The sequence below is a fragment of the Pinus tabuliformis genome, chromosome 3_2, assembly GCF_031772625.1.
Source record: "Pinus tabuliformis cultivar Carrire ecotype Pingquan chromosome 3_2, CPIR1, whole genome shotgun sequence".
In the NCBI taxonomy this organism is placed as follows: Eukaryota; Viridiplantae; Streptophyta; class Pinopsida; order Pinales; family Pinaceae; genus Pinus; species Pinus tabuliformis.
The window spans coordinates 1,156,586,081-1,156,604,347 of record NC_142302.1 but is presented as its reverse complement, the minus strand read 5'-3'; the positions used below and the strand labels follow the sequence as shown (position 1 = coordinate 1,156,604,347).

Sequence of the window (18,267 nt, the reverse complement as noted above, 5' to 3'; positions counted from 1 at the left end):
CAGTTGGGAGGTGAAGATTGTGTAACTAATTTTACAGAAAAAACCTGGAAGGTCATTAAAGGAGCCCCAGTAATAGAAAAAAGAGAAAAGGTTGGCACATTGTATTTATGTAATAGTAGTTATAATTCTTTTAATGCTTTAACTTCCATAGGAGTAGATACGACACTCTGGCATCATAGGCTTGGGCACGTGAGTGAGAAGGGGATGCATATTCTTAACTCAATAAATTCGTTGCCAGGTTTGAAGCATGTTGATTTGGATTTCTGTGAAAATTGTGTTTATGGAAAACAAAAGAGATTCATATTTATGAGAGTTGGGAAGGAAAATGAGAGAGAAAAATTAGAGCTTGTGCATACATATGTATGGGGACCTTCTCAGGTATCATCTCTCGGTGGCTCTCACAATTATGTTACTTATATTGATGATGCAACTAGCAAAACTTGTATTTGTTGCATTTGAAATAAATCTGATGTATTTGATACTTTCAATAAATGGAAAGCTTTGGTTAAGAATGTGATATGAAAGAAGTTGAAGTGTCTCAAATAAGATAATGGAGGTGAATATTGCAGAAAAAATTTTGATAACTATTTTTGAGAGCACCGAACTCGTAGAGAGAAGACAGTTCCAAAAACACCATAGGAAAATGGTGTGTCAGAAAGGATGAATAGGACAATCATGGAGTGTGCAAGGTACATGATATTTCATAAAGGATTCTCTTACAATTTTAGGCAAATGTTGTGGATACTGTTGTTTATCTAGTAAAGAGAGGGACTTGAAGGTCTTTGGATGGTGGTATTCCAGAGGAGGCATGGACAGATAAAATGGTAAACTACTCATTTTTAAAGACTTTCAATTGTGAAGCATTTGTCCACATCAATAAAGAAAATAGAACAAAGCTTGAGTCAAAATCAAAGAAATGTACCTTTATTGGATATGGTGTTAATTATTTGGTTATCACTTATATGATTATGAAAACCAAAAAATCATTAGGAGAAGAGATGTCATATTCAATGAAAATGTCTTATATAAGGATAATGCAGAGAAAGAAACAGGGAAAAGAAAACAAAGAATACACAGTGCTTGATGAGATCACGAAAAAAGTAAAGGTGCCTGAAAATTATAATGATCAGTAGCTACAACAACAATAGGCACCTCAAACACATGAAAGTAGTGTTAGAAGATCTACCAGGATAAGTAGACCCCTTGAACGATACTCTCCTTCATTATATTATGTATTGTTGTCTGATTTTGGTGAACCAGAAAGATATGAAAAAGCAATGCAGGTAAAAACCAAGAAGAAGTGGGAGCAAGCCATGGAAGAAGAGATGGAGTCCTTGATGCATAACTCGACTTGGGACTTAGTCAAGTTGCCTATAGGTAAAACAAAATTGCAGAATAAATGGGTTTATAGGTTGAAGTAAGAAGATGGAGGTAAACAAAGGTATAAGGCTAGACTTGTGGTGAAGGGATTTTCACAAAAGAAAGGTATAGACTTTGATGAAAAAATTTCTCCTGTTGTTAAAACGACTTCAATCAAAACTATTTAAGTGTAGTGATAGTAGAATATTTGCATCTTGGGCAGTTAGATGTAAAGACAACCTTTCTCCATGGGGATTTGGAGGAAGAAATATATATGTTGCAGCCAAAAGGGTATGAGGTCAAAGGGAAGGAGAAGTTAGTGTGCAAATTGAAGAAGAGCTTGTATGGATTAAAACAGACTCCAAGGCTGTGGTACATGATAAATACATTGTATGTCTGTTTATCGGGCACACTCTAACCGATAGTTCCCTCGCGCTCGCAACTCTAACTTCCACATCCAACATCATACCTTGGTGTTGTGGCAATCAGGTGCACACCACCTTGGTTGGGGGTCTAATAAGGGCCTCACTGCTTATCAACTATCTTGTTATACCTACCGAAAGACAGGTTATATTGTAATCAATTTATGGTCAAATTGCTTTGACCTCTCAAAATTTTGAAAAAAACTATAAAGTTCATTAAAGTTTTTCAAAATTATAATATTAAATCAAATATTTTGAAAATTAAAAATCAATTTTTTAATTTTTAAAATTAAAATTTCTATTTTTCTATTGGTTAATGTATAAGATGTGACTATTTTCATGGGATTTCAAATATAATTGTTAGGAAACAAATATTTATAAAAAATAAAATTTAAAAAAATATATAATAGCACCGAGTCTCTATATAATTAATTAAAATTGCCACCAATAATCAATTAACACTAACCCTAAGTACTTTTATCAAATCAATTAATTAAGATTGCCAGCAATAATCAATTAACACTGACAATAAATACTTACTTCAAATTAATTCGTAAGTACTTCAGTACGACCCATACTTATATTAGTTATATCTGTTAAAATTAATAAATGGTTTTTAAATTCACTGTGACTCAATTTTCCGTGATAATTAGTGATGCAATCTCGTATATATTTTTTCTCTATTGAGAAAATTTATCTAGACCATTACCAATCAAATTATTCTTTTGGGGATTGATTTTTGGGATTTAGAAGGATGTGCACTGCCTTGAGACAATTGTTTTTGAAAATATTTTATTAAGCGAAACCATAGACATGCTCCGCGTACTTCATTTCATTGTTGCGAGATAATCTCATCAAACTAGTTTTTAGTATATTTTGTGAATAAATGCTTTTTAATTTGATTTAGGTTAACCAATCATTAAAATCTATTTTTTTAAATATATCCTTATATATATTACAATTCTGATTTCAAGTAATCAAAAATAATGTATGAGTTATATGATGATGATGATTAACAGTCTCCTGACACCAATATATATATATATATATATATATATAATATTTCATATATGATAAATAATTTAAAATTTATTATTTTTATAAATTATAAACTATATAATAATAAGTTTAAATATATTAAATTTTAATTATTTTACAAAATATTTATATTTCTTTCTAATAGATCAATAAATTTAAAAGTAGCCAGAATTTAATTGCTTTCAAAGAAATCAATCATATGATATTTTAATAGAAGTTTCATTTATCTTAAATATATTTGTCAATATAATATAACAAGTTACTGGCATAAATAAAAATATGTAGGACAAAAATTAACTAAAATCAATATAATTACATTATTAATTTAAGTTTAATATTCCATTTTTTGTAAATGCAAAAATAAATAAAATATAAATATATTGATAAAATTTGAAGATATCATATATTAATTATTTTACAAAAATGATAAGTTGAAAATTGATAAATAAATAAGAAAGCAAAATTTAAATGCTTTTAATGAAATCAAAGCTTCAAATTTCATTTGTCTTAAATATACTTAATTATTAATATGATGTAATAAGTTACTCATATAATTAAAACTATGTATAACTATGTATATTTACTATTTAATTTAGAATAAATAAAATATTAATAATAATGTTATCAAATATTAATAACAATGTTATTAATCTAACTTTAATATTCCACTTTTGTAAATTGTAAGAATAAGAAAACTGTTGAAATCCAAACAAATTGAATCTTTAGTATATAACCATTTAAAAAATAGACATGTATTGTTTGGACTTTTTCCTATCTCTTATATTGACATCATCTAATTCCTCATTATATGGGTGTTTTTCAAATAACTTTGTTTATATTGATGGGAATGTGTTTCATGATAATGCATATGTTTATATCATTTCAATCAACCATTTCTATAAATTAATGATAATCACTTGGGGTCACAATTGGCATGGGTCACACAAATCCTTAACATGAATATATTTTTAACTTAACTGAACAACTTATCACTATCTATTCTACGCCCATGAGCATGTGGGTGACCTTTTTAATTAATTGAATGTTCCACGTTCTTTTAATACAACAACTCTATATTATACTACCCTATAATTATTCTCAAGGAAATGACTTTGCTATCAATTACTTTTTTCATAAAAAACAGAGACTAAATAACAACATTACATGGTACACTTGTTTATTTTTTTTTTTTTTTTTTTTTAATGTATTATAGTTTTATACTGTAGTATATCATATAGCTGAAAGATTACTTAGTTTTTATTTTATACACTACTGTTATATATTGTATTGTACTATGCTACTGTTCAGATATATTATTTAGAAAATTTTAGTGTACGGTGATCGTGAAAAACTTCTTCATGTACCTACCGAAAGAATGTTTATAGGAAAGTACAAGGAAAATTGTTGGTGGCTAGCTTGAGTGTTAGTTTAAAATCATTTTTCTAATAGGAGGTTTTTTTAATGGGAAGCTATGAATCAATTTTCTTTCAAGTTTTCGGGCTTAGATTTTGCCAATGAAACCGAGTGAATTCATAATAACAGATTTGTTTGAAACTTTTGAAAGTATAAAATTGAGCATTGCTTTATACGGTTTCATGGGGACCCTGAATGATGAATCGAGTTGAAAATCAAAATTAGAATTGGAGATCCCAATCGGGAGGAAAATTTTTTAAATGAATAGTGGGAAAGTTTTACCCAGAAAAATTCGTAAGTGGACTTTGACGAGGTATGCATGGTGGCAAGAGAGAAAATTAGGATAATTCGTATGTCAAAATCCACGGCGTCTGCCCCACCAGAAAATTGAGGATGGATTAAGACAGCCGATGAACTTCGCCAACAATGACGCACAAGGCGGCGAAATACAGAACCACAGAATTCAGAACCACAGAATGCTCATGCAAAACACACACACAAGCATCCCCCATTTCTTTTCTTCTTGCTTCATGTTGCATATCTTTTCATTATTGGCAGTGCATTCTAAAATGATTATCTAAAAAAACCTTTATTGTATTATGCTACAGCTATCTGAACGAACTTCAAACATACGAAGTAATTCATGTTCATGTATATGGTGCGGTCAATGGAGATTACGTGTAATCCACTTTGTCGATGAAAAGGATATATCTCCTCTATTTCACAACATAGTGGCCACACAATCAAACCCCAACAAGAACAACCACATCATACAAACTGCCCGCTAGGTGTTGACCAATACTACTCACTTCTTTGTCGGTTTCTCCTCCGTGTTTACCTGCGACAGGGATTTTTTATTATAGGGATTAGTTTTACAACCATGTGGTGATGGCGATGAGAAGAGAGCAGGATGATGGTCACACAGTTTTACTGAACGTTGGGGGAAAATGATTTGTGACGAGCCCAAGTACTCTGGAAAACTAAGGGCGAGAATTGACGTTGGGAGCCATGATCAGCCACGACTGGGCACTTGAGAAACCGAATTCCCACGAGTATTTCATCGACAGAAATCCAGCCTATTTCTCCCTTCTCCTCGACTTACTGCGAACAGTGGAACTTCACGTCCCTCCACACATGTCCCAGAAAGCCCTGTACAGAGAGGCGCTCTACTAATAGAGTCCATAGGGCCACATGGGCTTGCAACATGGATGGAAACCAAATTCTACTTGCTGCTTCCATTCATGGAAAATCCACGGGAGACGCCACCTCTATCAGGGCAGCGCAGGACGGAAGATGCTACGTGGCACACTACAGCATGGTTCTGTTGGAAGGGCAGGGGAAACAAAACAGGGATTATTTACACGTAAAACACGAGTTGCCGCTTATTATTCTTACAATGAACTTGGTGAAGGGTAATTATCCTTTTTCAACTAGCTACTTCCTAAAATATCTTGACATGCACACACACTTAACTCACACTCTAAATATGGACTGCACTTAACTCTTCATCCATCACTCGACTTGACTCAACAGTCAACAGTCAACACTTACTTAACTGATTCTCTAATTTTAGTCAACTCCACATGCCAGCGTAATTACAATTTCTAACACTCCCCCTTAATTATGACCATGTGACTCAACATGACTTAACTATCACTGTTAGGCTTACAATAGAAATTGACTCAATTATCACCCAAACATGCCTGATGGTCTATGTCTCATCTAGGCTTACAATGACTCAAGGCTTTCACAATTTTGCATTTTCTTTTTCTCTTCTTCAAAATTTTAAATGCTCGAACTTGCTTCATTCTCTGTTGAACTTTCTTCTTGTAGGCTCCATATTCATTTAATTGTTGTCGCTGCAATTTTTCTTTGACTTTCTTGTATTTGTGCTGAAACACAATTTGATCGTCTACTACATCTTACTCTTCAAATATTCATTCAACCATGCACTGCTTCCACAACATTGCATCTTCAAACTGTCTTATTTTCTCTACTTCTTACGCTTCATATACCTGTCTTTCTTTCTGCCATTTCTCCGGATAGCAAAATCTTATCTCTTCTTGACTCCATTGCTGAAAAATGATTTCAATGCATTCATCTTCGTCTTTAGAGACATCCATATCATTATTTTCACTTTCACCATCACATATTGTTGCTTTTTTCCTGTAATCTGCGTCAAATTTATTAACAACCTTGTTTTCAACTTTTTCGCCCATGCTATTTTGAACACTTGCATATTCAAAAACATTGTTAAAAACATCTTTAATATGACTCTCTTCAATGAGAGTTTCGTGCTCTACATCTACTTTCTTTTCAACTGCATGGAGGTTGTCTTCGACTGTTATGTTGTTAGTGGATATTCTCATCAAAAAATCTTCAATCACTTTATCTTGTTCTTGATCATCAATTGATCATCAACTGCTGCTAGATGACATACTGCTTCATGAGCAGTTCCAACTACTTCATATCCTGTTGCTACAGTGGCAGCTTCAACTTTCAATGTTTTATCAAACATTATGCTTACCATATTACCACAATCAATCCATGTTTCAAAAAAGAAAATTAGTGGACTTTGACGAGGTATACCTGGTGGCAAGAGAGAAAATTAAAAGAATTCTTATGTCAAAATCCACGGCGTCTGACCCACAGGAAGATTAAGAAAATTGACGCTGGATTAAGAAAGTCGACGATGAAGGACATGGCCGTGAAAGACATTGACTGACATTTGTTTTACCATTTCATATAAAATGTCGTTCGGTATGCATAGAGATGCGATTCAGAGTTTCTTCTTGTTGGTTGAAATTTCTAGAAAGTTTTTAATTTCATGTTTCATTATTCTACCCACGTTCTACTCTCTCTTGCTTTTTATCCAATACACAACCAGATAGTGTTTCCGAGAGACACGTTGCTTTCTCTTTTGTTTTTTTATCTAATTTAGAACCAGAGAATGTTTATGCAAAACACACACAGAAAAATCCCCCATATTAATTCATGTTGCATCTCTTTTCATTATGGGCAGAAACATCCCCCATCTTAATTCATGTTGCATGTCTTTTCATTACGGGCAGGGCAGTGCCTTCTAAATGGATCATCTCAAAAAGCCTTATCTGATTATGCTATGGCAATGTGAATGAACTTATGAGTTCTAATGTGCCTGGTGCGGTCAATGGAGATGACGTGTAATCCAGTGGAACGAAGAGCCGGTAAATGAAAGGGTATATCTTACCCATTTCAGAACATAGTGGCCTCTCAAACAAACCGCATCATACAAACTGCCAGTTAGGTGTTGAACACTGCCACTCACTTGATTGCCGATGGAGCAACGAGTTGTGTGTATTGGTTTCAACTTCATACAGCGCTCAGGGTTCACAAGAGAGGGCTTTTTTATTATAGGGATTAGTTTTACAAGCATGTGGTGATGGCGATGAGAAGAGAAGAGGATGATGGTCGCAAAGTTAAACTGAACGTTGGGGGGAAAACGATTTGTGACGAGCCGAAGTACTCTCGAAAACGCAGGGTGAGAATCGACGCTGGGAGCCATGATCAGCAACGATTGGGCACCTGAGAGACCAAATGGCCACGAGTATTTCATCAACAGAAATCCAACCTATTTCTCCATTCTCCTCGACTTCTTGCGAACAGGGGAACTTCATGTCCCTCCACACATGTCCCAGAAAGCCCTGTACAGAGAGGTGCTCTACTATGGTTTCATGGACAGAGTCTATAGCGCCACATGGGCTCAGAGTTTGGATGGAAACCAAAATCGACTTGTCGATTCCATTCATGGAAGAGCGACCAGAGACGCCACCGCTATCAGAGCAGCGTGGAATCGAGGAAGCTACGTGGCACACGGAAACATGGTTCATGTCTAAGATTGGACCGTGGAGGAGCTACATCCCCTCAATCTTGATTACCATCTTGTTAACGATGTGGGTTTTCTGAATCCCCAACGCCTCGTCATCGGCACTTGCGCCAGCATGGACATTGGACAAGCTGAGCCATGGCGGCATGGAGAGCTTCAATACCAGAGCAGGAAAGATGCAACTCTTGCCAAGATGGCTGAGATGGGCTTCACTGCCAACACCCTTGTCAATATGACAGAGGAAGAGATTGAAGATTTGATGAAGACCCTGGTAGAACTCTATCATATGGATCTTTTTATAAGGGAGAGATATGAAATAAATTTGCCATAAGAGCAGAGAAGGAGCAGGTCGCTCTATCATATGGATCTTTTTATAAGGGAGAGATATGAAATAAATTTGCCATAAGAGCAGAGAAGGAGCAGGTCGCTGATATTCTGACCAAACCATTGGATCAGAAAAGTTTTGAATTTTTGATGAAGTGTTTGGGTATGACTGATAACCCAGCAGTTGAAATTAAAGGGGAGTGTTGAAATAATAATTTCAACTGCAGGTTTATTTGATTTGCGATGCGATCTATCGCATATCGCAAAACACAAACACACCCTGTCACCTTCCGTTATGTGCTGTGTCTTCTGCGATTGCGATGGTGCGATGCGACTTAATCGCAAATCTCACATCGCATTATATGTGTTTTAAGTTTTTCTTAGATGAATGCCAATTGCGATTCTGCGATGCGATTCGATCGCAAATCGCACCAACATAATAATGCTCCATTTTTCTTTCCGGAGTTTGTGATTCTGCGATGCGATCTAAATTAAGTCAATGGTTGAAGTACAGGCCAGCAGCAAATGAATTTTACGTGAAGTGAAAGTTACATTTTTTGACCACCAGTAAATGTCAGTAAAACAGTAAATGCAATTTACTGTGGGTTGGTGAAGTTTTAATTTTGATGTTTTGTATTTGGTCACGGGAGCATGGCTCAAAATATTAAAAAAAAATATAAAGAAACAACCGAGAGGTTGAAATGTATTGTGGTTGGTTGCTCTAACGAAGGGAAGCGAGCTGTGAGCCAATGAGGTAATAAGTGAGGGTAAGGAGCACAGCAGTGTGAGGAAATGAAAAACGCACAACAGTGCGTAGAAGAACATAGAACAGGGGCAGTGTGAGAAAAGAGGCTTGCACAACAGTGCAAGGGTTCATTTTACATAACCAAAACAAAAGGGCTCGTTGCTGTAATGTTTTATTAGCACATGGGATGAATGAAACGACAAGGCTTGCGGCAGTGAAAAATGAGGGGAGATGCACAACAGTGCATAGATGATGTGTTGACTTCTGTAATAAAAAAAAGACGGTGAAACGCAGCAGCGTATGAAGAATCCAAGGTTTTGGTATTGTGTGTGAGGCAAAGTATATAACGCACAACAGTGTGAGAAGAGAGGAACAGGGGAGCACAGCAGTGCGAAGAAAATGAAACCAGAGCTAAGTGAGAATGAAGAAATGTGTTTTTACACATCAGTGAAAAGGTGAATGAAGCAAGAGGATTTTTTTTATTACAGCAGTATATGTAAAACTCTGTTTTTACAGCAGTAAATGTAAATGAGATTTTTACACACAGCAGTGTAAAATCTCAGGAGGAGACAGAGTAAATTCTTGTTGGTTGAAATGTATTTTTGGTGAATCCCTCTGTTAAAGAGGAAGGTGCTTTTCAGCACAGTCTTTTGGTGAAACCCTCTGTTAAAGAGGAAGGTGCTCTTCAGCATAGTCTCATGGTGAATCCCTCTGTCAAGAGGAAGGTGCTCTTCAGCACAGTCTCATGGTGAATCCCTCTGTCAAGAGGAAGATGCTTTTTAAGCATAGACTGGTGAATCCCTCTGTCAAGAGGAAGGTGCTCTTCAGCACAGTCTCAGGTGAATCCCTCTGTTAAGAGGAAGACTCTTTTGATTGTTTGTGGAACTGCATCTGAAGCAGTGTTGGTGAATCCCTCTATGTGAGGAAGATGTTCTTGTAATAGCAGTGTTGGTGAATCCCTCTATGTAAGGAAGATGTTCTTGTAACAGCAGTGTTGGTGAATCCCTCTATGTGAGGAAGACCTTTGTGTAACAGCAGTTTTGTAATCCCTCTGTTAAGAGGAAGGCCTTTTTTTTGTAAAAAGCGGTCATATTGATGAATGCAAAGTTTTTTTGGGTGTTAAAAATTTCTGTTCTCAGAAAACAAGTTAGCTTCCCTGTGCAAAAGATCCTGTGGCAGAAAAACAAAGCACTGTCTCTGTGTGCAGTTTGTTTGTTTGTTTTTGGGATTTTACCAGAAAAATCCCCAACAGTGGTATCAGAGCATTGTTCTGCTTTGTTCAGTATTTTGTTTGAAATTAGCAGAAATTTCCGACAGAGGTTTGCCATCAAGGCGACCAACACAATAATTTCACCACCGGAGCGCTCGCCAGCAGTAGCCATGGTCACATGTATGCTAGTTGCAGAGGACTAAACTCCGAATAAGGAGTAGGAGTGTTATAGGATGAGACTACAGGTGAGTAAGTGGATTTCGTATACGATTGGCCCCTCGGAGATGCTGGGAAGCTACAGTGGCTTCCCGAAAGTAATGTCCTCCTGGCGGTGACTCTGTATCCTCGAAGTGATGATGCTCACATCAGCTTGATGGATTTTTAGGAAACGAACAACGCGTTCTTGTCGTGGACAGACTCATGCCTTCTGTTGGACGACAAGTTTTTGGTTGACACCTTGGCCATGGAAGATTGCAGAGCGTATGCATGGTGAATAAATATGATAATATCGGATTTCTGGATATGAGGTCCATGAACCATGTCATGTGGTGTCACTGGAATCGACCCGGAAAGATGGTATCTCAATCAGTTGAAGAGGAAGAAAGATTGTATTCCAAATTGGCAGCCTGCAGACTACAGCTTTTCTCGACAAAGAACGAGAAGGTGCACGTATTTTGTGCTCCTCATTGGGTGCTCACATCGCAGATAGAGAACAAATGCGGACCATGTACTCGAGACGGTATCGCCGATATTGCTGTTGGTGGAGACTGTTTGTTTGTTTTGTATGTTGAAGAAGATGTGTTTGATGTTTGGGAAACTCCCGTTTCTATGAACACCAGTGTTTATGAGGAGGATGATTAGCCGCCTATTAGTTTTTGATACATTATATTTGGTTACTCAGTCATGTGGAGTTGGTTTAATTTAGAGAGTCAGTTCACTGAGTGATTGAATATGGCAGAGTTAGTCAAGTCAAGCTAAGTGATAGACAACTTTTAGTGTATGGTTGCATGTCAAAATATTTTAGGCAAGTAGCTAGTTAGAAAAGGATAAATACCCTTCATTAAGTTCATTGTAAGAATCATGTTTTGTATAATCAATTGAAGAAAAACAATTCATTTTTATGTGTGAATTTATGCTTTGTCCTCCCCTTTTCCAACAAATTGGTTAGAGAGATTAAAACAGATCCACAATCTGTGAAAGAAAGAAGAGAAACATTTTTTTCTTTTGTTTGAGCTATTGCGATATACAGGGCGTTATAACGCTGGTAGGCATAATAGAGAGCTGCGTTACAATTCTTGGACTTGTCATGTTCCGTATGCACGCGGGTCAAGCTTTCGTTCGCAACGTTAGAGCACTAATTTGAGCTATTGCGATATACAGGGATATACAGGGCGTTATAACGCTGGTAGGCATAATAGAGAGCTGCGTTACAATTCTTGGACTTGTCATGTTCCGTATGCACGCGGGTCAAGCTTTCGTTAGCAACGTTAGAGCACTAATGCGAGTCTTCTTACCGTGGGAAGCGATAATAAGTTTTCCAAACACATCACAACCTACGTTACTCTTCATAAAAGGTACGAAAGTTTATATATATGGTGAAAAGTTTCTTTCCCATGGTTTGTTTATATACGTTGAGTGGAAAACTCCTTTATTAAAAAGGGAGCATATTAAAAAGGACACGAAAATCTGTGTAAAAGGGGTCACGTGGTGAGAGTTGACTCGATGTTTTGTGGGAGTTACGTGGTAAGACTTTTCATATAGTGTTTAGGGATTTCATATAGTGTGAGTTATTTATAAAGAGTGGAAAGTTGAGTGATAAAATCTTTTTATTAAAAAGTGCATGGTGAAGAAATTTTGTGGTTTTTTAAAGTTATGTTTGGAGAGATTTATGAAAAAGGTTTTTTTTTTTTAAGAGAATGAAAAAAAAGGAAAAGGGTTTTTATCGGCAAGAGAATTTAGGGCTATGAAAATTTCATTTATTTGTAATTATTTGGTTTTTTGTCAAGTACGACAGTTTTTGGGTGAAGATTGTGCCTTACGAGGGCGCATATTGAAAATCATATTTTCTCTCGGGGGTGATATGGAAGATAATTTCATGCAGTCAGGAAATAATCTATAAAAAAAATGAATGACAGCAGTCATGAGTCGCAAAGTGCGATTGAAGAAGACTAAGAAAAGGAATCGAAAAGAAGAGGCAGAGATTGTTGCCATGGTTAGAGAGGTTCACGCCGTGACTGATAAACTGAGAAGTCTAGCAGAAGACAAAGAATAAATCGAGGGTAATTGGTGTAGCTTTGATCTACTACCACCTCCTATGTTTACAGGTAAATATTTTGATCATTGGGTTATCAAGATGTTAACTTTTCTTCGAGCTAAAGAGTTAATTGAGTATGAGTCTAATAACCCATATGATGAAGTATGCGATGCTTTAGCATTGAATTTTATAAAACAGGGATTGGATGAGAAGTGCTTTTGCAAGGTAGAAAAAGATACGACTTCCAAGGAATCATGGAAGTTCCTGGAAGCAAAGTTTGGTGCAAGGGGGAGTGACATGCAACAACAGTTTATGTCACAAACAAAGAAGTCAGCCACAGATCTGAGAGTATATGAGCAAGACTTTGAGAGGAAAATAGCGCTGGGAGAATCCCACTCAAAAGTGGATGATGGTTGTCATGACCATAAAATTGAAACCCATTATGCAAGTATGCATATGGATGAAAAAGATGCAGGAAAGATTGCAGAGAGAGAAGTTGAAGCCTCTGTGTGTGAAACAAAGCAAGAGAAAATAAATGCTCAAGGACTCCACTGTAAGGTGGATGATGCAGATGATTGTGAATCCCACTGTGATGAGACACATGTGGATGATGACTACAAAGTGATATGTAAATTGGTGAATCCAGCCGCAACTGATGGATTTGGTGAAGTTGAAATTGTCAATGAAATTGACAATGAGAACATGCATGCTCGGATATCCCACCATAGTGTGGATGAACATTATGTTGATGATATGTGTGGTTTATTTTTCGAAACAAAGATTGATTGTGGAAATATGGTAAGTGCAATGTTTGATGTAACATTGAAGCAGTTGGAACTACTCATGGAGCAGTATGTCATCTAGCAACAATTGATAATCAAGACCAGGATAAAGTGATTGAAGAGTTTTTTATGAGAATATCCACTAACAACATAATAGTGGAAGACCACCTCCATGCAGTTGAAAAGAAAGAAGATGTAAAACAGGAAGTTCTCACTGAAGAGAGTCATATGAAAGATGTTTTTAACATTTTTTTTGAATATGTAGGTGTTCAAAATAGCATGGGTGAAAAAGTTGAAAACAAGTTTGTCAATAAATTTGATGCAGATTACAGGGAAAAAGCAGTAGTACCCGATGATGAAAGTGAAAATAATGATATAGATGTTTTTAAAGACGAAGATGAATGCATTGAAACCATTTTTCAGCAATGAAGTGAAGAAGTGATAAGATTTTTCTATCAAGAAATATGGCAAAAAGAATGTGAGAAATATGAAGCGAAGGAGGCAAAGAAAAGAAGACAGTTGGAAAATGAAATGTTTTGGCAGCAGTCCATGGTTGAACAAATATTTGAAGAGGAAGGTGTAGAAGACATGATCCAATTGTTTTTCAGAACAAGTTCAAAACAAGTCAAAGAAAAATTGCAGCAACAACAAGTGAATAAAGCCTACAGTAAGAAAGTTGAATAGAGAATGAAGCAATTTCGAGGATATAGAATCTAGAAGCAGAGAAAAAGAAAATACAAAATTGTAAAATCCTTAAGTCATTGTAAGCCTAACTGAGACATAGACCAGCAAACATGTTTGTGTGATAGTTAAGTCATACAGTCATAATTAAGGGGGAGTGTTAGAAATTGTAATTACTCCCGCATGTGGAGTTGGCTAAACTTAGAGAGTCAGTTAATTGAGTGATTGAGTATTGCAGTTTTAGTTAAGTCGAGTTAAGTGATAGATGAATTTTAGTGTGTGGTTGCATGTCAAGATATTTTAGTCAAGTAGTTAGTTGGAAAAGGATAAATACCCTTCACCGAGTTCATTGTAAGAATCATGTTTTGTGTGATCAATAGAAGAGAAGCAACTCGTGTTTTATGTGTGAATTCATGCTTTGTCTCCTCTGCCTTTCCAACATATTTCTATATTGTATTATATTGCTATTGTACAGTTGATTAGATACATGATGTATACGATTTGAGAAAAAAAGCTTTTATCTAAATATAAGTTGATTTTGATTCTTTTTTGGCTTTAAGCTGCAACCCAAAGTATCTATTTGATGGTTAACTTCCAATTGCAACTTAATTCGATAAAAATTTAAGAATTTACTGTAAACTACGTTGACAAGGAGCCGATTTTGGACCGACTCCATCATCAAGATTGCGTGCTATATTCTGTTAAGTAATCGATGGTATGACAATAAGAAAAAGCCTGGATTGCCTCAAACTCTGGATTGCTTCATGCCTTTGATTGAGTGTCTCAGTAAAGGAGGGTCCAACTACTAAGTTCTTAAGATTTTAAATCATAAAAGATGAACTCGGGATTGGAGATTATTGTGAATGGCTTTTAGAGAGATATGATGACAGACATGACTTGAATTAAATATTTATCTATGCATGATCAAAGATCGTATGATACAACTTTCTGTTTAGTATAATACGGCTTTATATCCCTGGTGTCAGGAAGTACTATAACGTAGTCGAGAAGGGCCTAGAAGTTCATAGAATAAAGCCAGTAAACCATAGAAAAAGGGATACCAAGGCGAGGAATTGTTAGGATGGTCAAAAGTGGAATTTGGGCAACAATAAAAAAAAAAAAAATCTTGTTGTACACTTGTTTGAATTATGTTTTTGATAATAGAAATGGATTCAACACCATAAAAAATCTTCGAAAAAAATTTGACAACTATAATTTACATTTACAAAATTCTCTACCAAATTTTATCTAAATCTTACCAAATTTTTTATAATTTTTATGGGCATAAAAATAGTCTATTACGAAATGCAAAAATTCTCTAATTCCATGTTCACTACAACTTTGTGAATGATACCTAGATGGTTGCAAAACGTTGAGTAAAAGAGAAAACTTTGTACTTTGACACAAATTCCAATTTGTTGACCGAACCTTCTTGGAACTAGTAATAATTGACTTATAATGTTTACGGGGGATTAGAAATGGTGTAGAAATTGTTTTGGAGTTGTCTTTAGTGTGACTTTTTGGAAGTTTTTCCGGTGGATTTTTCCAGTTTAATTTCTCTAAAATCGGACAGGAATTCATTGAAATCACAAGATTGATGGATAAACCCTGAACAATAGAAGTTCCCTAGGGGTTTTTCATGGCGCTGAATCCATATATACAATAAAAAATCTACTTTAAATAACAAAAATCAAGATTTCACATCAAAATTTTCACTGAATTCTTGCACTGGAAACTCCAAAAAGTCGTACTATAGACAACTCCAATTATCTTACCTTCCACTGAAGATGAGTTTCTGTTGCAAAATCTACCAGGAAAAACAAGAGATGGGACATTAACGGAATTTCATATCTGAAATAAATTAAGTTTCCAACAAAAACAAAATACATATTGGAACATTAAATGTTATGATTCACGTTGTTTAACTATTTTTAACATTTTTTTCATGTGTATATACAGATGGGTGTAGTGATATAAATTAAAACTTAAATGATTAGTAAATGTTGATTAGTTATTCCAGGGAAAATATATTCAAACGAATGGCACATTGTGAGGTCTAGTTTAGGCCATATATTTTTTTACCATGTATTAGTCTAATTATATAAAATTAAATTTTATTGGTAAATGTTTATAAATGATGATTGACTATTTCAAGGGAGGCATAAATCACTTGTGGGTGAGTATAGTGGGATTCACCAAATTTGTCATTTTCAATTGGATTACTCCCCCTTACACGAAAAATCTTCTTAAGGGTATCCCATGATTCCTTGGTTGTCTTTGCTTCATTCATTCTAGTTGTTACTTCTCATCATCAAAAAAAAAAATTCAAACATCTCCTGTTGTTGCTTCGACTTTTTTAGCCTCTTGATTTTTCCAATTTATTGAGTGTTGGATGATTATGGCCCAAAAAACAAACCGAATTACAAACATAACAACTTCTCTATAGTCAAATCTTACTCTAATCTTACTCTGACAATAATAACACTCCTCTTACGAATCACTGTTCCCCAAATAATATGCTGCTATAAATTCCACTCAACACAGAGATTTTGTACATCTATGAAAGACCTCTTAACAAAATTGTTTTCAATTAAAGTTGGAAAAAAATAAAACCTGCTATCATCCACAAACAAATCTCCTATTTAAAAAACAAACTTAAATGACCTCTTTCTTTTTAAATACTTCAAACAAATCCCTTTTTAAAAGATTACATGAACCTTTTACAAATGATACTAATCTCACCTCTCATTTTAAAAGAAATAAAGGCATTCAAATATAATGTAAGCCCATACCATTTGCCTATCGTATTGCCTTTTACCTTTTTATTATATTCATGGTCCCGATTGATTTTGTTCTAGAAATAAAATTCAAGCGACCAGTCGACTAATGCTCCTTTGAAATTTGGACTTTGGTGGGTCCAACGTGCGATGCTCCCAAAAAAAATCATGATTTGCGCGTTTTTTGTGCCCAATTTTGCGTACTCCCTCAATGTCGGTGCGACAACCGTAAATTTTCTAGCAACTTTTCGATACTTTTGTGCATTTTCTTTTTTGTTGGGGTGCGAAAGTGATGCATTTGGCTTTCTTGACACTTGTGAAAGTGACACATTTGTTTTTACAAGTGTCACAGTGGAATTTACGTTGTTTTCGCACTTTCTCCTCGGCTTCTTATCCATGAATTCTGACGATACTTGCTATTTTCTCTGGAGTCTTATATGATCTGACCTCTTCTCTTAGCTACTCTCAAAGAATCTTACGCACCCTATGTTTTGGTACCATGATAAAGAATGAAGAGAAATCGTGGAGTAGAGGATTCACTCCTCTCAATATTATCAAACAGTGAAATAGAATAACATAGGAGACATCAACAATAAATCACTTGATTCGGATCTTGAGGGGAGGCCCCCAAGATCTAAAAGATTGAAATGGATCTTGTGGGAGAGGCCCTCAAGATTTGAAAAATTGTAATGCTAGAAAGAAAATGATAGAACACACAGTAAATAAAACCACAAATAAACTTTTTATTAAAACCGATAATAACTATAAACGCTACATTGTGGCAGACAATCTGTCATTTTACAAAATGAGACTTGTTACTTATAGTATTTTTCAGTTACAATATCATGGGTTAATTCCATGGGTGAATAAATACCATGGGTGGATGTCACAGTACCACGGGTCAATTTCATGGGTGAATGAATACCATGGGTGGATATTACAATACCATGGGTCAATTCCATGGGTGAATGAATATTATGGGTCGATGTCACAATACCATGTGTTTGGTAAATTTAGAGTGTCCTAAATTGCTATATTAATTGTCAATCCGGGAGTTGTAAACTGTTGAAGTGTGGCGCACTATATGTGCAAGATAACCTATTTCTTACTTTTTGTCGTTTTCGATTTTTTATTTTGTTTTGGGGGTTTTTATCTTCGTTTATCTCGTAATGTGAAATGGAAATTCTAAAAGACAAGTATGGATATAAATTTTCAAGGCAATTATGTCCTTTATAATGATTTCCAAAACTTCAAACTTCAGAGGGTCTTAGAACATACTAATGATGAAATAAATTCTTAAAAGAAAATGAAAACGTGCCACTATTCTAATCAAACAAACAGTGAACTATTGATCATGAAACCATTATCCCTGCTGCTGTCAAAATAAAAAAGAAATG

General features: G+C 35.3%; 1 pseudogene; it reads left to right on the top strand.

Annotated features, from left to right (window-relative positions):
• Positions 1-7,659: 7,659 nt before the first annotated feature.
• Positions 7,660-11,237, top strand: LOC149184826 (BTB/POZ domain-containing protein At2g24240 pseudogene; annotated as a pseudogene).
• The last annotated feature ends 7,030 nt before the right edge of the window (positions 11,238-18,267 follow it).